Below are 22818 nucleotides of genomic sequence, written 5' to 3'. Positions count from 1 at the left end.
CTCGGCCAACTGCATCAGGATTTTTGTCTGGGCTCGGAGGCCAGAGGATCTCTGCCATTTGCTAGCAGGGCCAGGGATGGCAGGAGGGTGGGTACGGGGCTCAGCCAGGGCCAGTTCTGCTGGCACGATCCTGTAGCACGTGGCCGCGTAGCACGGGGCCGGGTCTGAAGGAGGCCAAGCAGGGGCACAAGACCCAGCAGCGGCACAGGGAAGAGGCCCAGGGCACCCAGGAGCAGACGAGACCCGGGAGTCATGCGTGCTTGGCGTGGCCGCGGGCCCCGTGACGCCCGAGGACTCGAGTGCTCAGCCCCGTGTAGTGGCCGCGAAGGCCTGCCTGGGAGAAACGCCCCGGGAGGCCGGCAGGAACCCGGGATCGGAAGGGATGTGGAGGGGCCCCGGGTCGGAGGAGATGGCTTTGGCTGTGTTTGGTTTTGTTTCTTCTTCCCAAGATTCCGGGTGTGAAAGGGGCCAGAGGTGAAGTCCTGGGCTGGAAAGCCTCACGATTCAGCCCCGCAGCCCCAGGCCCTGAGTGTGGAGGAGGGCGGAGCGGGTCGGCGAAGGGCGCGGCTGCCGTTTTCCTGATGGGCTGGAGGGGCAGTGGCGCTTTCCGGACGAAGAGGACCGGAAGGGTCCCCGAGACCTCCGCTGGGAGCCACGCACCCTCCCAAGGATACGGCTCCAGGAGGCGACGGAGGAGGGCGGCTGCTTGCCCTGGCCCGAGCTGTGCGTCCCCCGCCTTGGCCACAGCAGTGGACATTCCCAGAAGAACAAGCGCCCGAGAGCACTGAGAAATTTTCCCCCGAGAAAACTTGACCCTCGTCCTGGCAGCAGGACACCTCGGGAAGAAAGCCACCCAGCGGCCACCTGGGCGAGACCGGCTGCCCGAGCAGGCGCGCGGGGCCTCTGGCCGCTGGCCCCGGGCTGCCAGCCCCCACCCGGACTCCCAGCCTTGCCAAGAGAGCAGCGTGGAGATGCACGCCGGGGCCCTCGGCAGGCTCTTGGGGCTCCCGGAGGCGGCGGCTAGCGTCTACGGCCATACCACCCTGAACGCGCCCGATCTCGTCTGATCTCGGAAGCTAAGCAGGGTCGGGCGTGGTTAGTACTTGGATGGGGGACCGCCTGGGAATACCGGGTGCTGTAGGCTTTTGCTCCTCCCTCCCTCGCTGCTCCTTTTGTCTTCGGGGACTTCGCCACCACCCCCCCACCACCACCACCACCCCCAGCACCACCACCACCACCACCACCACAACGACCCACCGTGACCACGACCCCGACCCCGTCCGGGCCACCCGCCAGACCCACGCACACCGAATCCTCACAGCTACGTCCCCGAAGCCTCTCCCCTCCCCACACTCTCCTGGGGCGCGCGCCCGCGACACGGGTCACCAGCGAGGTTGGTCCCAGGCCACGTTGGGGACCGCTCCCCAACTGCCCTCCAGGCGGGCGGGGAGGGACGTGCGGAAGCCATGAGAAAGTGGGTCCTGCACCCCAGCGGGCCCCACAGCGGGACGCGCCACACCTGGGCTCGCCACAAGGTGGTGCACTGGGTCCAGGGCAAGACGCCAGGGGACAGAGAAGCAGGGAGCCTCAGTCGGGTGCTGCTCCACGTCGCGCTCCGTCGCTCAACCCAAGACAGGGCAGCCAGCGCGGGACCTCTACGTGGGATCCCGCCTCCCACGGCAGAGCCTGCGGTCACAGGGACAGAGGGCGCAGGCCGCCAGAGCTCCGGATGCCAGCGGCAGCTCCCAGTCCCGCTCAAAGGGAGGGAGGGCCGCCGCTGGCGCCCAGTCGCCTGTGCCACCCTCCGGGTCTCAAAGCACTCCTCAGTCAGCTCAAGGACCGGGGCCACCTGGCCTTCGGGGTCACATGGGCTTGGGCACGACGGAAGGGACCGCTTGCCCCCGTGGAACAGACATTCTCCCCGTGGACAACCTCAGGTGCCGGGACCCTCTGCTCCGCCTTGGAAAACCCACCTTCTGCAATGTATGCCCAACGCAATCAGGCCGAGCAGATTGACCCCCTCGGCCCGGCCCCAGTGTGTGATGGGGCTCTGTGCGTGAGGGCTTGCTCTTCCCCACCTACACCAGGCACGGCATCTAACACACACACACACACACACACACACCACGCAGAGACACCCAGACCACGCACGCACGCACGGGGACGCACCCTCCTCTCCCCCACCCCACACACGAGCAGCCGAAGGACAAGAGGGTATGGCTGGGGCCTGAGCGGGAACAAGCGAAGCCTTGGTTTGCGGCCCCTCGGCCAACTGCATCAGGATTTTTGTCTGGGCTCGGAGGCCAGAGGATCTCTGCCATTTGCTAGCAGGGCCAGGGATGGCAGGAGGGTGGGTACGGGGCTCAGCCAGGGCCAGTTCTGCTGGCACGATCCTGTAGCACGTGGCCGCGTAGCACGGGGTCGGGTCTGAAGGAGGCCAAGCAGGGGCACAAGACCCAGCAGCGGCACAGGGAAGAGGCCCAGGGCACCCAGGAGCAGACGAGACCCGGGAGTCGTGCGTGCTTGGCGTGGCCGCGGGCCCCGTGACGCCCGAGGACTCGAGTGCTCAGCCCCGTGTAGTGGCCGCGAAGGCCTGCCTGGGAGAAACGCCCCGGGAGGCCGGCAGGAACCCGGGATCGGAAGGGATGTGGAGGGGCCCCGGGTCGGAGGAGATGGCTTTGGCTGTGTTTGGTTTTGTTTCTTCTTCCCAAGATCCCGGGTGTGAAAGGGGCCAGAGGTGAAGTCCTGGGCTGGAAAGCCTCACGATTCAGCCCCGCAGCCCCAGGCCCTGAGTGTGGAGGAGGGCGGAGCGGGTCGGCGAAGGGCGCGGCTGCCGTTTTCCTGATGGGCTGGAGGGGCAGTGGCGCTTTCCGGACGAAGAGGACCGGAAGGGTCCCCGAGACCTCCGCTGGGAGCCACGCACCCACCCAAGGATACGGCTCCAGGAGGCGACGGAGGAGGGCGGCTGCTTGCCCTGGCCCGAGCTGTGCGTCCCCCGCCTTGGCCACAGCAGTGGACATTCCCAGAAGAACAAGCGCCCGAGAGCACTGAGAAATTTTCCCCCGAGAAAACTTGACCCTCGTCCTGGCAGCAGGACACCTCGGGAAGAAAGCCACCCAGCGGCCACCTGGGCGAGACCGGCTGCCCGAGCAGGCGCGCGGGGCCTCTGGCCGCTGGCCCCGGGCTGCCAGCCCCCACCCGGACTCCCAGCCGTGCCAGGAGAGCAGCGTGGAGACGCACGCCGGGGCCCTCGGCAGGCTCTTGGGGCTCCCGGAGGCAGCGGCTAGCGTCTACGGCCATACCACCCTGAACGCGCCCGATCTCGTCTGATCTCGGAAGCTAAGCAGGGTCGGGCCTGGTTAGTACTTGGATGGGGGACCGCCTGGGAATACCGGGTGCTGTAGGCTTTTGCTCCTCCCTCCCTCGCTGCTCCTTTTGTCTTCGGGGACTTCGCCACCACCCCCCCACCACCACCACCACCCCCAGCACCACCAACACCACCACCACAACGACCCACCGTGACCACGACCCCGACCCCGTCCGGGCCACCCGCCAGACCCACGCACACCGAATCCTCACAGCTACATCCCCGAATCCTCTCCCCTCCCCACACTCTCCTGGGGCACGCGCCCACGACACGGGTCACCAGCGAGGTTGGTCCCAGGCCACGTTGGGGACCGCTCCCCAACTGCCCTCCAGGCGGGTGGGGAGGGACGTGCGGAAGCCATGAGAAAGTGGGTCCTGCACCCCAGCGGGCCCCACAGCGGGACGCGCCACACCTGGGCTCGCCACAAGGTGGTGCACTGGGTCCAGGGCAAGACGCCAGGGGACAGAGAAGCAGGGAGCCTCAGTCGGGTGCTGCTCCACGTCGCGCTCCGTCGCTCAACCCAAGACAGGGCAGCCAGCGCGCGACCTCTACGTGGGATCCCGCCTCCCACGGCAGAGCCTGCGGTCACAGGGACAGAGGGCGCAGGCCGCCAGAGCTCCGGATGCCAGCGGCAGCTCCCCGTCCCGCTCAAAGGGAGGGAGTGCCGCCGCTGGCGCCCAGTCGCCTGTGCCACCCTCCGGGTCTCAAAGCACTCCTCAGTCAGCTCAAGGACCGGGGCCACCTGGCCTTCGGGGTCACATGGGCTTGGGCACGACGGAAGGGACCGCTTGCCCCCGTGGAACAGACATTCTCCCCGTGGACAACCTCAGGTGCCGGGACCCTCTGCTCTGCCTTGGAAAACCCACCTTCTGCAATGTATGCCCAACGCAATCAGGCCGAGCAGATTGACCCCCTCGGCCCGGCCCCAGTGTGTGATGGGGCTCTGTGCGTGAGGGCTTGCTCTTCCCCACCTACACCAGGCACGGCATCTAACACACACACACACACACACACACACCACGCAGAGACACCCAGACCACGCACGCACGCACGGGGACGCACCCTCCTCTCCCCCACCCCACACACGAGCAGCCGAAGGACAAGAGGGTATGGCTGGGGCCTGAGCGGGAACAAGCGAAGCCTTGGTTTGCGGCCCCTCGGCCAACTGCATCAGGATTTTTGTCTGGGCTCGGAGGCCAGAGGATCTCTGCCATTTGCTAGCAGGGCCAGGGATGGCAGGAGGGTGGGTACGGGGCTCAGCCAGGGCCAGTTCTGCTGGCACGATCCTGTAGCACGTGGCCGCGTAGCACGGGGTCGGGTCTGAAGGAGGCCAAGCAGGGGCACAAGACCCAGCAGCGGCACAGGGAAGAGGCCCAGGGCACCCAGGAGCAGACGAGACCCGGGAGTCGTGCGTGCTTGGCGTGGCCGCGGGCCCCGTGACGCCCGAGGACTCGAGTGCTCAGCCCCGTGTAGTGGCCGCGAAGGCCTGCCTGGGAGAAACGCCCAGGGAGGCCGGCAGGAACCCGGGATCGGAAGGGATGTGGAGGGGCCCCGGGTCGGAGGAGATGGCTTTGGCTGTGTTTGGTTTTGTTTCTTCTTCCCAAGATCCCGGGTGTGAAAGGGGCCAGAGGTGAAGTCCTGGGCTGGAAAGCCTCACGATTCAGCCCCGCAGCCCCAGGCCCTGAGTGTGGAGGAGGGCGGAGCGGGTCGGCGAAGGGCGCGGCTGCCGTTTTCCTGATGGGCTGGAGGGGCAGTGGCGCTTTCCGGACGAAGAGGACCGGAAGGGTCCCCGAGACCTCCGCAGGGAGCCACGCACCCACCCAAGGATACGGCTCCAGGAGGCGACGGAGGAGGGGGGCTGCTTGCCCTGGCCCGAGCTGTGCGTCCCCCGCCTTGGCCACAGCAGTGGACATTCCCAGAAGAACAAGCGCCCGAGAGCACTGAGAAATTTTCCCCCGAGAAAACTTGACCCTCGTCCTGGCAGCAGGACACCTCGGGAAGAAAGCCACCCAGGGGCCACCTGGGCGAGACCGGCTGCCCGAGCAGGCGTGCGGGGCCTCTGGCCGCTGGCCCCGGGCTGCCAGCCCCCACCCGGACTCCCAGCCGTGCCAGGAGAGCAGCGTGGAGACGCACGCCGGGGCCCTCGGCAGGCTCTTGGGGCTCCCGGAGGCGGCGGCGAGCGTCTACGGCCATACTACCCTGAACGCGCCCGATCTCGTCTGATCTCGGAAGCTAAGCAGGGTCGGGCCTGGTTAGTACTTGGATGGGAGACCGCCTGGGAATACCGGGTGCTGTAGGCTTTTGCTCCTCCCTCCCTCGCTGCTCCTTTTGTCTTCGGGGACTTCGCCACCACCCCCCCACCACCACCACCACCCCCAGCACCACCAACACCACCACCACAACGACCCACCGTGACCACGACCCCGACCCCGTCCGGGCCACCCGCCAGACCCACGCACACCGAATCCTCACAGCTACGTCCCCGAATCCTCTCCCCTCCCCACACTCTCCTGGGGCACGCGCCCACGACACGGGTCACCAGCGAGGTTGGTCCCAGGCCACGTTGGGGACCGCTCCCCAACTGCCCTCCAGGCGGGTGGGGAGGGACGTGCGGAAGCCATGAGAAAGTGGGTCCTGCACCCCAGCGGGCCCCACAGCGGGACGCGCCACACCTGGGCTCGCCACAAGGTGGTGCACTGGGTCCAGGGCAAGACGCCAGGGGACAGAGAAGCAGGGAGCCTCAGTCGGGTGCTGCTCCACGTCGCGCTCCGTCGCTCAACCCAAGACAGGGCAGCCAGCGCGCGACCTCTACGTGGGATCCCGCCTCCCACGGCAGAGCCTGCGGTCACAGGGACAGAGGGCGCAGGCCGCCAGAGCTCCGGATGCCAGCGGCAGCTCCCCGTCCCGCTCAAAGGGAGGGAGTGCCGCCGCTGGCGCCCAGTCGCCTGTGCCACCCTCCGGGTCTCAAAGCACTCCTCAGTCAGCTCAAGGACCGGGGCCACCTGGCCTTCGGGGTCACATGGGCTTGGGCACGACGGAAGGGACCGCTTGCCCCCGTGGAACAGACATTCTCCCCGTGGACAACCTCAGGTGCCGGGACCCTCTGCTCTGCCTTGGAAAACCCACCTTCTGCAATGTATGCCCAACGCAATCAGGCCGAGCAGATTGACCCCCTCGGCCCGGCCCCAGTGTGTGATGGGGCTCTGTGCGTGAGGGCTTGCTCTTCCCCACCTACACCAGGCACGGCATCTAACACACACACACACACACACACACACCACGCAGAGACACCCAGACCACGCACGCACGCACGGGGACGCACCCTCCTCTCCCCCACCCCACACACGAGCAGCCGAAGGACAAGAGGGTATGGCTGGGGCCTGAGCGGGAACAAGCGAAGCCTTGGTTTGCGGCCCCTCGGCCAACTGCATCAGGATTTTTGTCTGGGCTCGGAGGCCAGAGGATCTCTGCCATTTGCTAGCAGGGCCAGGGATGGCAGGAGGGTGGGTACGGGGCTCAGCCAGGGCCAGTTCTGCTGGCACGATCCTGTAGCACGTGGCCGCGTAGCACGGGGTCGGGTCTGAAGGAGGCCAAGCAGGGGCACAAGACCCAGCAGCGGCACAGGGAAGAGGCCCAGGGCACCCAGGAGCAGACGAGACCCGGGAGTCGTGCGTGCTTGGCGTGGCCGCGGGCCCCGTGACGCCCGAGGACTCGAGTGCTCAGCCCCGTGTAGTGGCCGCGAAGGCCTGCCTGGGAGAAACGCCCCGGGAGGCCGGCAGGAACCCGGGATCGGAAGGGATGTGGAGGGGCCCCGGGTCGGAGGAGATGGCTTTGGCTGTGTTTGGTTTTGTTTCTTCTTCCCAAGATCCCGGGTGTGAAAGGGGCCAGAGGTGAAGTCCTGGGCTGGAAAGCCTCACGATTCAGCCCCGCAGCCCCAGGCCCTGAGTGTGGAGGAGGGCGGAGCGGGTCGGCGAAGGGCGCGGCTGCCGTTTTCCTGATGGGCTGGAGGGGCAGTGGCGCTTTCCGGACGAAGAGGACCGGAAGGGTCCCCGAGACCTCCGCTGGGAGCCACGCACCCACCCAAGGATACGGCTCCAGGAGGCGACGGAGGAGGGGGGCTGCTTGCCCTGGCCCGAGCTGTGCGTCCCCCGCCTTGGCCACAGCAGTGGACATTCCCAGAAGAACAAGCGCCCGAGAGCACTGAGAAATTTTCCCCCGAGAAAACTTGACCCTCGTCCTGGCAGCAGGACACCTCGGGAAGAAAGCCACCCAGGGGCCACCTGGGCGAGACCGGCTGCCCGAGCAGGCGTGCGGGGCCTCTGGCCGCTGGCCCCGGGCTGCCAGCCCCCACCCGGACTCCCAGCCGTGCCAGGAGAGCAGCGTGGAGACGCACGCCGGGGCCCTCGGCAGGCTCTTGGGGCTCCCGGAGGCGGCGGCGAGCGTCTACGGCCATACCACCCTGAACGCGCCCGATCTCGTCTGATCTCGGAAGCTAAGCAGGGTCGGGCCTGGTTAGTACTTGGATGGGAGACCGCCTGGGAATACCGGGTGCTGTAGGCTTTTGCTCCTCCCTCCCTCGCTGCTCCTTTTGTCTTCGGGGACTTCGCCACCACCCCCCCACCACCACCACCACCCCCAGCACCACCAACACCACCACCACAACGACCCACCGTGACCACGACCCCGACCCCGTCCGGGCCACCCGCCAGACCCACGCACACCGAATCCTCACAGCTACGTCCCCGAATCCTCTCCCCTCCCCACACTCTCCTGGGGCGCGCGCCCGCGACACGGGTCACCAGCGAGGTTGGTCCCAGGCCATGTTGGGGACCGCTCCCCAACTGCCCTCCAGGCGGGCGGGGAGGGACGTGCGGAAGCCATGAGAAAGTGGGTCCTGCACCCCAGCGGGCCCCACAGCGGGACGCGCCACACCTGGGCTCGCCACAAGGTGGTGCACTGGGTCCAGGGCAAGACGCCAGGGGACAGAGAAGCAGGGAGCCTCAGTCGGGTGCTGCTCCACGTCGCGCTCCGTCGCTCAACCCAAGACAGGGCAGCCAGCGCGCGACCTCTACGTGGGATCCCGCCTCCCACGGCAGAGCCTGCGGTCACAGGGACAGAGGGCGCAGGCCGCCAGAGCTCCGGATGCCAGCGGCAGCTCCCCGTCCCGCTCAAAGGGAGGGAGTGCCGCCGCTGGCGCCCAGTCGCCTGTGCCACCCTCCGGGTCTCAAAGCACTCCTCAGTCAGCTCAAGGACCGGGGCCACCTGGCCTTCGGGGTCACATGGGCTTGGGCACGACGGAAGGGACCGCTTGCCCCCGTGGAACAGACATTCTCCCCGTGGACAACCTCAGGTGCCGGGACCCTCTGCTCTGCCTTGGAAAACCCACCTTCTGCAATGTATGCCCAACGCAATCAGGCCGAGCAGATTGACCCCCTCGGCCCGGCCCCAGTGTGTGATGGGGCTCTGTGCGTGAGGGCTTGCTCTTCCCCACCTACACCAGGCACGGCATCTAACACACACACACACACACACACACACACCACGCAGAGACACCCAGACCACGCACGCACGCACGGGGACGCACCCTCCTCTCCCCCACCCCACACACGAGCAGCCGAAGGACAAGAGGGTATGGCTGGGGCCTGAGCGGGAACAAGCGAAGCCTTGGTTTGCGGCCCCTCGGCCAACTGCATCAGGATTTTTGTCTGGGCTCGGAGGCCAGAGGATCTCTGCCATTTGCTAGCAGGGCCAGGGATGGCAGGAGGGTGGGTACGGGGCTCAGCCAGGGCCAGTTCTGCTGGCACGATCCTGTAGCACGTGGCCGCGTAGCACGGGGCCGGGTCTGAAGGAGGCCAAGCAGGGGCACAAGACCCAGCAGCGGCACAGGGAAGAGGCCCAGGGCACCCAGGAGCAGATGAGACCCGGGAGTCGTGCGTGCTTGGCGTGGCCGCGGGCCCCGTGACGCCCGAGGACTCGAGTGCTCAGCCCCGTGTAGTGGCCGCGAAGACCTGCCTGGGAGAAACGCCCCGGGAGGCCGGCAGGAACCCGGGATCGGAAGGGATGTGGAGGGGCCGTGGGTCGGAGGAGATGGCTTTGGCTGTGTTTGGTTTTGTTTCTTCTTCCCAAGATCCCGGGTGTGAAAGGGGCCAGAGGTGAAGTCCTGGGCTGGAAAGCCTCACGATTCAGCCCCGCAGCCCCAGGCCCTGAGTGTGGAGGAGGGCGGAGCGGGTCGGCGAAGGGCGCGGCTGCCGTTTTCCTGATGGGCTGGAGGGGCAGTGGCGCTTTCCGGACGAAGAGGACCGGAAGGGTCCCCGAGACCTCCGCTGGGAGCCACGCACCCACCCAAGGATACGGCTCCAGGAGGCGACGGAGGAGGGCGGCTGCTTGCCCTGGCCCGAGCTGTGCGTCCCCCGCCTTGGCCACAGCAGTGGACATTCCCAGAAGAACAAGCGCCCGAGAGCACTGAGAAATTTTCCCCCGAGAAAACTTGACCCTCGTCCTGGCAGCAGGACACCTCGGGAAGAAAGCCACCCAGCGGCCACCTGGGCGAGACCGGCTGCCCGAGCAGGCGCGCGGGGCCTCTGGCCGCTGGCCCCGGGCTGCCAGCCCCCACCCGGACTCCCAGCCGTGCCAGGAGAGCAGCGTGGAGACGCACGCCGGGGCCCTCAGCAAGCTCTTGGGGCTCCCGGAGGCGGCGGCTAGCGTCTACGGCCATACCACCCTGAACGCGCACGATCTCGTCTGATCTCGGAAGCTAAGCAGGGTCGGGCCTGGTTAGTACTTGGACGGGGGACCGGCTGGGAATACCGGGTGCTGTAGGCTTTTGCTCCTCCCTCCCTCGCTGCTCCTTTTGTCTTCGGGGACTTCGCCACCACCCCCCCCACCACCACCACCACCCCCAGCACCACCACCACCACCACCACCACAACGACCCACCGTGACCATGACCCCGACCCCGTCCGGGCCACCCGCCAGAACCACGCACACCGAATCCTCACAGCTACGTCCCCGAATCCTCTCCCCTCCCCACACTCTCCTGGGGCGCGCGCCCGTGACACGGGTCACCAGCGAGGTTGGTCCCAGGCCACGTTGGGGACCGCTCCCCAACTGCCCTCCAGGCGGGCGGGGAGGGACGTGCGGAAGCCATGAGAAAGTGGGTCCTGCACCCCAACGGGCCCCACAGCGGGACGTGCCACACCTGGGCTCGCCACAAGGTGGTGCACTGGGTCCAGGGCAAGACGCCAGGGGACAGAGAAGCAGGGAGCCTCAGTCGGGTGCTGCTCCACGTCGCGCTCCGTCGCTCAACCCAAGACAGGGCAGCCAGCGCGCGACCTCTACGTGGGATCCCGCCTCCCACGGCAGAGCCTGCGGTCACAGGGACAGAGGGCGCAGGCCGCCAGAGCTCCGGATGCCAGCGGCAGCTCCCCGTCCCGCTCAAAGGGAGGGAGGGCCCCCGCTGGCGCCCAGTCGCCTGTGCCACCCTCCTAGTCTCAAAGCACTCCTCAGTCAGCTCAAGGACCGGGGCCACCTGGCCTTCGGGGTCACATGGGCTTGGGCGCGACGGAAGGGACCGCTTGCCCCCGTGGAACAGACATTCTCCCCGTGGACAACCTCAGGTGCCGGGACCCTCTGCTCCGCCTTGGAAAACCCACCTTCTGCAATGTATGCCCAACGCAATCAGGCCGAGCAGATTGACCCCCTCGGCCCGGCCCCAGTGTGTGATGGGGCTCTGTGCGTGAGGGCTTGCTCTTCCCCACCTACACCAGGCACGGCATCTAACACACACACACATACACACACACCACGCAGAGACACCCAGACCACGCACGCACGCACGGGGACGCACCCTCCTCTCCCCCACCCCACACACTAGCAGCCGAAGGACAAGAGGGTATGGCTGGGGCCTGAGCGGGAACAAGCGAAGCCTTGGTTTGCGGCCCCTCGGCCAACTGCATCAGGATTTTTGTCTGGGCTCGGAGGCCAGAGGATCTCTGCCATTTGCTAGCAGGGCCAGGGATGGCAGGAGGGTGGGTACGGGGCTCAGCCAGGGCCAGTTCTGCTGGCACGATCCTGTAGCACGTGGCCGCGTAGCACGGGGCCGGGTCTGAAGGAGGCCAAGCAGGGGCACAAGACCCAGCAGCGGCACAGGGAAGAGGCCCAGGGCACCCAGGAGCAGACGAGACCCGGGAGTCGTGCGTGCTTGGCGTGGCCGCGGGCCCCGTGACGCCCGAGGACTCGAGTGCTCAGCCCCGTGTAGTGGCCGCGAAGACCTGCCTGGGAGAAACGCCCCGGGAGGCCGGCAGGAACCGGGGATCGGAAGGGATGTGGAGGGGCCCCGGGTCGGAGGAGATGGCTTTGGCTGTGTTTGGTTTTGTTTCTTCTTCCCAAGATCCCGGGTGTGAAAGGGGCCAGAGGTGAAGTCCTGGGCTGGAAAGCCTCACGATTCAGCCCCGCAGCCCCAGGCCCTGAGTGTGGAGGAGGGCGGAGCGGGTCGGCGAAGGGCGCGGCTGCCGTTTTCCTGATGGGCTGGAGGGGCATTGGCGCTTTCAGGACGAAGAGGACCGGAAGGGTCCCCGAGACCTCCGCTGGGAGCCACGCACCCATCCAAGGATACGGCTCCAGGAGGCGACGGAGGAGGGCGGCTGCTTGCCCTGGCCCGAGCTGTGCGTCCCCCGCCTTGGCCACAGCAGTGGACATTCCCAGAAGAACAAGCGCCCGAGAGCACTGAGAAATTTTCCCCCGAGAAAACTTGACCTTCGTCCTCGCAGCAGGACACCTCGGGAAGAAAGCCACCCAGCGGCCACCTGGGCGAGACCGGCTGCCCGAGTAGGCGCGCGGGCCTTCTGGCCGCTGGCCCCGGGCTGCCAGCCCCCACCCGGACTCCCAGCCGTGCCAGGAGAGCAGCGTGGAGACGCACGCCGGGGCCCTCGGCAGGCTCTTGGGGCTCCCGGAGGCGGCGGCTAGCGTCTACGGCCATACCACCCTGAACGCGCCCGATCTCGTCTGATCTCGGAAGCTAAGCAGGGTCGGGCCTGGTTAGTACTTGGATGGGAGACCGCCTGGGAATACCGGGTGCTGTAGGCTTTTGCTCCTCCCTCCCTCGCTGCTCCTTTTGTCTTCGGGGACTTCGCCACCACCCCCCCACCACCACCACCACCCCCAGCACCACCACCACCACCACCACCACAACGACCCACCGTGACCACGACCCCGACCCCGTCCGGGCCACCCGCCAGACCCACGCACACCGAATCCTCACAGCTACGTCCCCGAATCCTCTCCCCTCCCCACACTCTCCTGTGGCGCGCGCCCGCGACACGGGTCACCAGCGAGGTTGGTCCCAGGCCACGTTGGGGACCGCTCCCCAACTGCCCTCCAGGCGGGCGGGGAGGGACGTGCGGAAGCCATGAGAAAGTGGGTCCTGCACCCCAGCGGGCCCCACAGCGGGACGCGCCACACCTGGGCTCGCCACAAGGTGGTGCACTGGGTCCAGGGCAAGACGCCAGGGGACAGAGAAGCAGGGAGCCTCAGTCGGGTGCTGCTCCACGTCGCGCTCCGTCGCTCAACCCAAGACAGGGCAGCCAGCGTGCGACCTCTACGTGGGATCCCGCCTCCCACGGCAGAGCCTGCGGTCACAGGGACAGAGGGCGCAGGCCGCCAGAGCTCCGGATGCCAGCGGCAGCTCCCCGTCCCGCTCAAAGGGAGGGAGGGCCGCCGCTGGCGCCCAGTCGCCTGTGCCACCCTCCGGGTCTCAAAGCACTCCTCAGTCAGCTCAAGGACCGGGGCCACCTGGCCTTCGGGGTCACATGGGCTTGGGCACGACGGAAGGGACCGCTTGCCCCCGTGGAACAGACATTCTCCCCGTGGACAACCTCAGGTGCCGGGACCCTCTGCTCCGCCTTGGAAAACCCACCTTCTGCAATGTATGCCCAACGCAATCAGGCCGAGCAGATTGACCCCCTCGGCCCGGCCCCAGTGTGTGATGGGGCTCTGTGCGTGAGGGCTTGCTCTTCCCCACCTACACCAGGCACGGCATCTAACACACACACACACACACACACACACACACACACACACACACCACGCAGAGACACCCAGACCACGCACGCACGCACGGGGACGCACCCTCCTCTCCCCCACCCCACACACGAGCAGCCGAAGGACAAGAGGGTATGGCTGGGGCCTGAGCGGGAACAAGCGAAGCCTTGGTTTGCGGCCCCTCGGCCAACTGCATCAGGATTTTTGTCTGGGTTCGGAGGCCAGAGGATCTCTGCCATTTGCTAGCAGGGCCAGGGATGGCAGGAGGGTGGGTACGGGGCTCAGCCAGGGCCAGTTCTGCTGGCACGATCCTGTAGCACGTGGCCGCGTAGCACGGGGCCGGGTCTGAAGGAGGCCAAGCAGGGGCACAAGACCCAGCAGCGGCACAGGGAAGAGGCCCAGGGCACCCAGGAGCAGACGAGACCCGGGAGTCGTGCGTGCTTGGCGTGGCCGCGGGCCCCGTGACGCCCGAGGACTCGAGTGCTCAGCCCCGTGTAGTGGCCGCGAAGGCCTGCCTGGGAGAAACGCCCCGGGAGGCCGCAGGAACCTGGGATCGGAAGGGATGTGGAGGGGCCCCGGGTCGGAGGAGATGGCTTTGGCTGTGTTTGGTTTTGTTTCTTCTTCCCAAGATCCCGTGTGTGAAAGGGGCCAGAGGTGAAGTCCTGGGCTGGAAAGCCTCACGATTCAGCCCCGCAGCCCCAGGCCCTGAGTGTGGAGGAGGGCGGAGCGGGTCGGCGAAGGGCGCGGCTGCCGTTTTCCTGATGGGCTGGAGGGGCAGTGGCGCTTTCCAGACGAAGAGGACCAGAAGGGTCCCCGAGACCTCCGCTGGGAGCCACGCACCCACCCAAGGATACGGCTCCAGGAGGCGACGGAGGAGGGCGGCTGCTTGCCCTGGCCCGAGCTGTGCGTCCCCCGCCTTGGCCACAGCAGTGGACATTCCCAGAAGAACAAGCGCCCGAGAGCACTGAGAAATTTTCCCCCGAGAAAACTTGACCCTCGTCCTGGCAGCAGGACACCTCGGGAAGAAAGCCACCCAGCGGCCACCTGGGCGAGACCGGCTGCCCGAGCAGGCGCGCGGGGCCTCTGGCCGCTGGCCCCGGGCTGCCAGCCCCCACCCGGACTCCCAGCCGTGCCAGGAGAGCAGCGTGGAGACGCACGCCGGGGCCCTCGGCAGGCTCTTGGGGCTCCCGGAGGCGGCGGCTAGCGTCTACGGCCATACCACCCTGAACGCGCCCGATCTCGTCTGATCTCGGAAGCTAAGCAGGGTCGGGCCTGGTTAGTACTTGGATGGGAGACCGCCTGGGAATACCGGGTGCTGTAGGCTTTTGCTCCTCCCTCCCTCGCTGCTCCTTTTGTCTTCGGGGACTTCGCCACCACCCCCCCACCACCACCACCACCCCCAGCACCACCACCACCACCACCACAACGACCCACCGTGACCACGACCCCGACCCCGTCCGGGCCACCCGCCAGACCCACGCACACCGAATCCTCACAGCTACGTCCCCGAATCCTCTCCCCTCCCCACACTCTCCTGGGGCGCGCGCCCGCGACACGGGTCACCAGCGAGGTTGGTCCCAGGCCACGTTGGGGACCGCTCCCCAACTGCCCTCCAGGCGGGCGGGGAGGGACGTGCGGAAGCCATGAGAAAGTGGGTCCTGCACCCCAGCGGGCCCCACAGCGGGACAAGCCACACCTGGGCTCGCCACAAGGTGGTGCACTGGGTCCAGGGCAAGACGCCAGGGGACAGAGAAGCAGGGAGCCTCAGTCGGGTGCTGCTCCACGTCGCGCTCCGTCGCTCAACCCAAGACAGGGCAGCCAGCGCGGGACCTCTACGTGGGATCCCGCCTCCCACGGCAGAGCCTGCGGTCACAGGGACAGAGGGCGCAGGCCGCCAGAGCTCCGGATGCCAGCGGCAGCTCCCAGTCCCGCTCAAAGGGAGGGAGGGCCGCCGCTGGCGCCCAGTCGCCTGTGCCACCCTCCGGGTCTCAAAGCACTCCTCAGTCAGCTCAAGGACCGGGGCCACCTGGCCTTCGGGGTCACATGGGCTTGGGCACGACGGAAGGGACCGCTTGCCCCCGTGGAACAGACATTCTCCCCGTGGACAACCTCAGGTGCCGGGACCCTCTGCTCCGCCTTGGAAAACCCACCTTCTGCAATGTATGCCCAACGCAATCAGGCCGAGCAGATTGACCCCCTCGGCCCGGCCCCAGTGTGTGATGGGGCTCTGTGCGTGAGGGCTTGCTCTTCCCCACCTACACCAGGCACGGCATCTAACACACACACACACACACACACACACCACGCAGAGACACCCAGACCACGCACGCATGCACGGGGACGCACCCTCCTCTCCCCCACCCCACACACGAGCAGCCGAAGGACAACAGGGTATGGCTGGGGCCTGAGCGGGAACAAGCGAAGCCTTGGTTTGCGGCCCCTCGGCCAACTGCATCAGGATTTTTGTCTGGGCTCGGAGGCCAGAGGATCTCTGCCATTTGCTAGCAGGGCCAGGGATGGCAGGAGGGTGGGTACGGGGCTCAGCCAGGGCCAGTTCTGCTGGCACGATCCTGTAGCACGTGGCCACGTAGCACGGGGCCGGGTCTGAAGGAGGGCAAGCAGGGGCACAAGACCCAGCAGCGGCACAGGGAAGAGGCCCAGGGCACCCAGGAGCAGACGAGACCCGGGAGTCGTGCGTGCTTGGCGTGGCCGCGGGCCCCGTGACGCCCGAGGACTCGAGTGCTCAGCCCCGTGTAGTGGCCGCGAAGGCCTGCCTGGGAGAAACGCCCCGGGAGGCCAGCAGGAACCCGGGATCGGAAGGGATGTGGAGGGGCCCCGGGTCGGAGGAGATGGCTTTGGCTGTGTTTGGTTTTGTTTCTTCTTCCCAAGATCCCGGGTGTGAAAGGGGCCAGAGGTGAAGTCCTGGGCTGGAAAGCCTCACGATTCAGCCCCGCAGCCCCAGGCCCTGAGTGTGGAGGAGGGCGGAGCGGGTCGGCGAAGGGCGCGGCTGCCGTTTTCCTGATGGGCTGGAGGGGCAGTGGCGCTTTCCGGACGAAGAGGGCCGGAAGGGTCCCCGAGACCTCCGCTGGGAGCCACGCACCCTCCCAAGGATACGGCTCCAGGAGGCGACGGAGGAGGGCGGCTGCTTGCCCTGGCCCGAGCTGTGCGTCCCCCGCCTTGGCCACAGCAGTGGACATTCCCAGAAGAACAAGCGCCCGAGAGCACTGAGAAATTTTCCCCCGAGAAAACTTGACCCTCGTCCTGGCAGCAGGACACCTCGGGAAGAAAGCCACCCAGCGGCCACCTGGGCGAGACCGGCTGCCCGAGCAGGCGCGCGGGGCCTCTGGCCGCTGGCCCCGGGCTGCCAGCCCCCACCCGGACTCCCAGCCTTGCCAAGAGAGCAGCGTGGAGATGCACGCCGGGGCCCTCGGCAGGCTCTTGGGGCTCCCGGAGGCGGCGGCTAGCGTCTACGGCCATACCACCCTGAACGCGCCCGATCTCGTCTGATCTCGGAAGCTAAGCAGGGTCGGGCGTGGTTAGTACTTGGATGGGGGACCGCCTGGGAATACCGGGTGCTGTAGGCTTTTGCTCCTCCCTCCCTCGCTGCTCCTTTTGTCTTCGGGGACTTCGCCACCACCCCCCCACCACCACCACCACCCCCAGCACCACCACCACCACCACCACCACAACGACCCACCGTGACCACGACCCCGACCCCGTCCGGGCCACCCGCCAGACCCACGCACACCGAATCCTCACAGCTACGTCCCCGAAGCCTCTCCCCTCCCCACACTCTCCTGGGGCACGCGCCCGCGACACGGGTCACCAGCGAGGTTGGTCCCAGGCCACGTTGGGGACCGCTCCCCAACTGCCCTCCAGGCGGGCGGGGAGGGACGTGCGGAAGCCATGAGAAAGTGGGTCCTGCACCCCAGCGGGCCCCACAGCGGGACGCGCCACACCTGGGCTCGCCACAAGGTGGTGCACTGGGTCCAGGGCAAGACGCCAGGGGACAGAGAAGCAGGGAGCCTCAGTCGGGTGCTGCTCCACGTCGCGCTCCGTCGCTCAACCCAAGACAGGGCAGCCAGCGCGGGACCTCTACGTGGGATCCCGCCTCCCACGGCAGAGCCTGCGGTCACAGGGACAGAGGGCGCAGGCCGCCAGAGCTCCGGATGCCAGCGGCAGCTCCCAGTCCCGCTCAAAGGGAGGGAGGGCCGCCGCTGGCGCCCAGTCGCCTGTGCCACCCTCCGGGTCTCAAAGCACTCCTCAGTCAGCTCAAGGACCGGGGCCACCTGGCCTTCGGGGTCACATGGGCTTGGGCACGACGGAAGGGACCGCTTGCCCCCGTGGAACAGACATTCTCCCCGTGGACAACCTCAGGTGCCGGGACCCTCTGCTCCGCCTTGGAAAACCCACCTTCTGCAATGTATGCCCAACGCAATCAGGCCGAGCAGATTGACCCCCTCGGCCCGGCCCCAGTGTGTGATGGGGCTCTGTGCGTGAGGGCTTGCTCTTCCCCACCTACACCAGGCACGGCATCTAACACACACACACACACACACACACACACCACGCAGAGACACCCAGACCACGCACGCACGCACGGGGACGCACCCTCCTCTCCCCCACCCCACACACGAGCAGCCGAAGGACAAGAGGGTATGGCTGGGGCCTGAGCGGGAACAAGCGAAGCCTTGGTTTGCGGCCCCTCGGCCAACTGCATCAGGATTTTTGTCTGGGCTCGGAGGCCAGAGGATCTCTGCCATTTGCTAGCAGGGCCAGGGATGGCAGGAGGGTGGGTACGGGGCTCAGCCAGGGCCAGTTCTGCTGGCACGATCCTGTAGCACGTGGCCGCGTAGCACGGGGTCGGGTCTGAAGGAGGCCAAGCAGGGGCACAAGACCCAGCAGCGGCACAGGGAAGAGGCCCAGGGCACCCAGGAGCAGACGAGACCCGGGAGTCGTGCGTGCTTGGCGTGGCCGCGGGCCCCGTGACGCCCGAGGACTCGAGTGCTCAGCCCCGTGTAGTGGCCGCGAAGGCCTGCCTGGGAGAAACGCCCCGGGAGGCCGGCAGGAACCCGGGATCGGAAGGGATGTGGAGGGGCCCCGGGTCGGAGGAGATGGCTTTGGCTGTGTTTGGTTTTGTTTCTTCTTCCCAAGATCCCGGGTGTGAAAGGGGCCAGAGGTGAAGTCCTGGGCTGGAAAGCCTCACGATTCAGCCCCGCAGCCCCAGGCCCTGAGTGTGGAGGAGGGCGGAGCGGGTCGGCGAAGGGCGCGGCTGCCGTTTTCCTGATGGGCTGGAGGGGCAGTGGCGCTTTCCGGACGAAGAGGACCGGAAGGGTCCCCGAGACCTCCGCTGGGAGCCACGCACCCACCCAAGGATACGGCTCCAGGAGGCGACGGAGGAGGGCGGCTGCTTGCCCTGGCCCGAGCTGTGCGTCCCCCGCCTTGGCCACAGCAGTGGACATTCCCAGAAGAACAAGCGCCCGAGAGCACTGAGAAATTTTCCCCCGAGAAAACTTGACCCTCGTCCTGGCAGCAGGACACCTCGGGAAGAAAGCCACCCAGCGGCCACCTGGGCGAGACCGGCTGCCCGAGCAGGCGCGCGGGGCCTCTGGCCGCTGGCCCCGGGCTGCCAGCCCCCACCCGGACTCCCAGCCGTGCCAGGAGAGCAGCGTGGAGACGCACGCCGGGGCCCTCGGCAGGCTCTTGGGGCTCCCGGAGGCAGCGGCTAGCGTCTACGGCCATACCACCCTGAACGCGCCCGATCTCGTCTGATCTCGGAAGCTAAGCAGGGTCGGGCCTGGTTAGTACTTGGATGGGGGACCGCCTGGGAATACCGGGTGCTGTAGGCTTTTGCTCCTCCCTCCCTCGCTGCTCCTTTTGTCTTCGGGGACTTCGCCACCACCCCCCCACCACCACCACCACCCCCAGCACCACCAACACCACCACCACAACGACCCACCGTGACCACGACCCCGACCCCGTCCGGGCCACCCGCCAGACCCACGCACACCGAATCCTCACAGCTACATCCCCGAATCCTCTCCCCTCCCCACACTCTCCTGGGGCACGCGCCCACGACACGGGTCACCAGCGAGGTTGGTCCCAGGCCACGTTGGGGACCGCTCCCCAACTGCCCTCCAGGCGGGCGGGGAGGGACGTGCGGAAGCCATGAGAAAGTGGGTCCTGCACCCCAGCGGGCCCCACAGCGGGACGCGCCACACCTGGGCTCGCCACAAGGTGGTGCACTGGGTCCAGGGCAAGACGCCAGGGGACAGAGAAGCAGGGAGCCTCAGTCGGGTGCTGCTCCACGTCGCGCTCCGTCGCTCAACCCAAGACAGGGCAGCCAGCGCGCGACCTCTACGTGGGATCCCGCCTCCCACGGCAGAGCCTGCGGTCACAGGGACAGAGGGCGCAGGCCGCCAGAGCTCCGGATGCCAGCGGCAGCTCCCCGTCCCGCTCAAAGGGAGGGAGTGCCGCCGCTGGCGCCCAGTCGCCTGTGCCACCCTCCGGGTCTCAAAGCACTCCTCAGTCAGCTCAAGGACCGGGGCCACCTGGCCTTCGGGGTCACATGGGCTTGGGCACGACGGAAGGGACCGCTTGCCCCCGTGGAACAGACATTCTCCCCGTGGACAACCTCAGGTGCCGGGACCCTCTGCTCTGCCTTGGAAAACCCACCTTCTGCAATGTATGCCCAACGCAATCAGGCCGAGCAGATTGACCCCCTCGGCCCGGCCCCAGTGTGTGATGGGGCTCTGTGCGTGAGGGCTTGCTCTTCCCCACCTACACCAGGCACGGCATCTAACACACACACACACACACACACACACCACGCAGAGACACCCAGACCACGCACGCACGCACGGGGACGCACCCTCCTCTCCCCCACCCCACACACGAGCAGCCGAAGGACAAGAGGGTATGGCTGGGGCCTGAGCGGGAACAAGCGAAGCCTTGGTTTGCGGCCCCTCGGCCAACTGCATCAGGATTTTTGTCTGGGCTCGGAGGCCAGAGGATCTCTGCCATTTGCTAGCAGGGCCAGGGATGGCAGGAGGGTGGGTACGGGGCTCAGCCAGGGCCAGTTCTGCTGGCACGATCCTGTAGCACGTGGCCTCGTAGCACGGGGTCGGGTCTGAAGGAGGCCAAGCAGGGGCACAAGACCCAGCAGCGGCACAGGGAAGAGGCCCAGGGCACCCAGGAGCAGACGAGACCCGGGAGTCGTGCGTGCTTGGCGTGGCCGCGGGCCCCGTGACGCCCGAGGACTCGAGTGCTCAGCCCCGTGTAGTGGCCGCGAAGGCCTGCCTGGGAGAAACGCCCCGGGAGGCCGGCAGGAACCCGGGATCGGAAGGGATGTGGAGGGGCCCCGGGTCGGAGGAGATGGCTTTGGCTGTGTTTGGTTTTGTTTCTTCTTCCCAAGATCCCGGGTGTGAAAGGGGCCAGAGGTGAAGTCCTGGGCTGGAAAGCCTCACGATTCAGCCCCGCAGCCCCAGGCCCTGAGTGTGGAGGAGGGCGGAGCGGGTCGGCGAAGGGCGCGGCTGCCGTTTTCCTGATGGGCTGGAGGGGCAGTGGCGCTTTCCGGACGAAGAGGACCGGAAGGGTCCCCGAGACCTCCGCTGGGAGCCACGCACCCACCCAAGGATACGGCTCCAGGAGGCGACGGAGGAGGGGGGCTGCTTGCCCTGGCCCGTGCTGTGCGTCCCCCGCCTTGGCCACAGCAGTGGACATTCCCAGAAGAACAAGCGCCCGAGAGCACTGAGAAATTTTCCCCCGAGAAAACTTGACCCTCGTCCTGGCAGCAGGACACCTCGGGAAGAAAGCCACCCAGCGGCCACCTGGGCGAGACCGGCTGCCCGAGCAGGCGTGCGGGGCCTCTGGCCGCTGGCCCCGGGCTGCCAGCCCCCACCCGGACTCCCAGCCGTGCCAGGAGAGCAGCGTGGAGACGCACGCCGGGGCCCTCGGCAGGCTCTTGGGGCCCCGGAGGCGGCGGCGAGCGTCTACGGCCATACTACCCTGAACGCGCCCGATCTCGTCTGATCTCGGAAGCTAAGCAGGGTCGGGCCTGGTTAGTACTTGGATGGGAGACCGCCTGGGAATACCGGGTGCTGTAGGCTTTTGCTCCTCCCTCCCTCGCTGCTCCTTTTGTCTTCGGGGACTTCGCCACCACCCCCCCACCACACCACCACCCCCAGCACCACCAACACCACCACCACAACGACCCACCGTGACCACGACCCCGACCCCGTCCGGGCCACCCGCCAGACCCACGCACACCGAATCCTCACAGCTACGTCCCCGAATCCTCTCCCCTCCCCACACTCTCCTGGGGCGCGCGCCCGCGACACGGGTCACCAGCGAGGTTGGTCCCAGGCCATGTTGGGGACCGCTCCCCAACTGCCCTCCAGGCGGGCGGGAGGGACGTGCGGAAGCCATGAGAAAGTGGGTCCTGCACCCCAGCGGGCCCCACAGCGGGACGCGCCACACCTGGGCTCGCCACAAGGTGGTGCACTGGGTCCAGGGCAAGACGCCAGGGGACAGAGAAGCAGGGAGCCTCAGTCGGGTGCTGCTCCACGTCGCGCTCCGTCGCTCAACCCAAGACAGGGCAGCCAGCGCGCGACCTCTACGTGGGATCCCGCCTCCCACGGCAGAGCCTGCGGTCACAGGGACAGAGGGCGCAGGCCGCCAGAGCTCCGGATGCCAGCGGCAGCTCCCCGTCCCGCTCAAAGGGAGGGAGTGCCGCCGCTGGCGCCCAGTCGCCTGTGCCACCCTCCGGGTCTCAAAGCACTCCTCAGTCAGCTCAAGGACCGGGGCCACCTGGCCTTCGGGGTCACATGGGCTTGGGCACGACGGAAGGGACCGCTTGCCCCCGTGGAACAGACATTCTCCCCGTGGACAACCTCAGGTGCCGGGACCCTCAGCTCTGCCTTGGAAAACCCACCTTCTGCAATGTATGCCCAACGCAATCAGGCCGAGCAGATTGACCCCCTCGGCCCGGCCCCAGTGTGTGATGGGGCTCTGTGCGTGAGGGCTTGCTCTTCCCCACCTACACCAGGCACGGCATCTAACACACACACACACACACACACACACACCACGCAGAGACACCCAGACCACGCACGCACGCACGGGGACGCACCCTCCTCTCCCCCACCCCACACACGAGCAGCCGAAGGACAAGAGGGTATGGCTGGGGCCTGAGCGGGAACAAGCGAAGCCTTGGTTTGCGGCCCCTCGGCCAACTGCATCAGGATTTTTGTCTGGGCTCGGAGGCCAGAGGATCTCTGCCATTTGCTAGCAGGGCCAGGGATGGCAGGAGGGTGGGTACGGGGCTCAGCCAGGGCCAGTTCTGCTGGCACGATCCTGTAGCACGTGGCCGCGTAGCACGGGGCCGGGTCTGAAGGAGGCCAAGCAGGGGCACA

The 22818-nt window shown here is 67.5% G+C and overlaps 10 non-coding genes across 10 annotated transcripts; all 10 read left to right on the top strand.

Moving 5' to 3' along the window:
* The first annotated feature begins 1025 nt into the window (after positions 1-1025).
* Positions 1026-1144, top strand: LOC141412796 (5S ribosomal RNA). Its single transcript, XR_012437638.1, has one exon. It is a non-coding gene; the product is annotated as a 5S ribosomal RNA (ribosomal RNA).
* A 2144-nt stretch (positions 1145-3288) lies between these two features.
* Positions 3289-3407, top strand: LOC141412432 (5S ribosomal RNA). Its single transcript, XR_012437272.1, has one exon. It is a non-coding gene; the product is annotated as a 5S ribosomal RNA (ribosomal RNA).
* Positions 3408-5548: 2141 nt separating this feature from the next.
* Positions 5549-5667, top strand: LOC141412604 (5S ribosomal RNA). The gene has a single exon (XR_012437445.1). It is a non-coding gene; the product is annotated as a 5S ribosomal RNA (ribosomal RNA).
* A 2141-nt stretch (positions 5668-7808) lies between these two features.
* LOC141412269 (5S ribosomal RNA) lies at positions 7809-7927 on the top strand. Its single transcript, XR_012437108.1, has one exon. It is a non-coding gene; the product is annotated as a 5S ribosomal RNA (ribosomal RNA).
* Positions 7928-10070: 2143 nt separating this feature from the next.
* LOC141413002 (5S ribosomal RNA) lies at positions 10071-10189 on the top strand. Its single transcript, XR_012437844.1, has one exon. It is a non-coding gene; the product is annotated as a 5S ribosomal RNA (ribosomal RNA).
* A 2143-nt stretch (positions 10190-12332) lies between these two features.
* On the top strand, positions 12333-12451 carry LOC141412268 (5S ribosomal RNA). The gene has a single exon (XR_012437107.1). It is a non-coding gene; the product is annotated as a 5S ribosomal RNA (ribosomal RNA).
* Positions 12452-14610: 2159 nt separating this feature from the next.
* On the top strand, positions 14611-14729 carry LOC141412267 (5S ribosomal RNA). Its single transcript, XR_012437106.1, has one exon. It is a non-coding gene; the product is annotated as a 5S ribosomal RNA (ribosomal RNA).
* A 2141-nt stretch (positions 14730-16870) lies between these two features.
* On the top strand, positions 16871-16989 carry LOC141412795 (5S ribosomal RNA). The gene has a single exon (XR_012437637.1). It is a non-coding gene; the product is annotated as a 5S ribosomal RNA (ribosomal RNA).
* A 2146-nt stretch (positions 16990-19135) lies between these two features.
* LOC141412431 (5S ribosomal RNA) lies at positions 19136-19254 on the top strand. Its single transcript, XR_012437271.1, has one exon. It is a non-coding gene; the product is annotated as a 5S ribosomal RNA (ribosomal RNA).
* Positions 19255-21394: 2140 nt separating this feature from the next.
* LOC141412603 (5S ribosomal RNA) lies at positions 21395-21513 on the top strand. Its single transcript, XR_012437444.1, has one exon. It is a non-coding gene; the product is annotated as a 5S ribosomal RNA (ribosomal RNA).
* The last annotated feature ends 1305 nt before the right edge of the window (positions 21514-22818 follow it).

The sequence above is a fragment of the Castor canadensis genome, chromosome 10 (genome assembly GCF_047511655.1).
Source record: "Castor canadensis chromosome 10, mCasCan1.hap1v2, whole genome shotgun sequence".
NCBI lineage: Eukaryota > Metazoa > Chordata > Mammalia > Rodentia > Castoridae > Castor > Castor canadensis.
The sequence above is the reverse complement of the archived record's forward strand: the minus strand, read 5'-3'. Positions and strand labels throughout refer to the sequence as shown.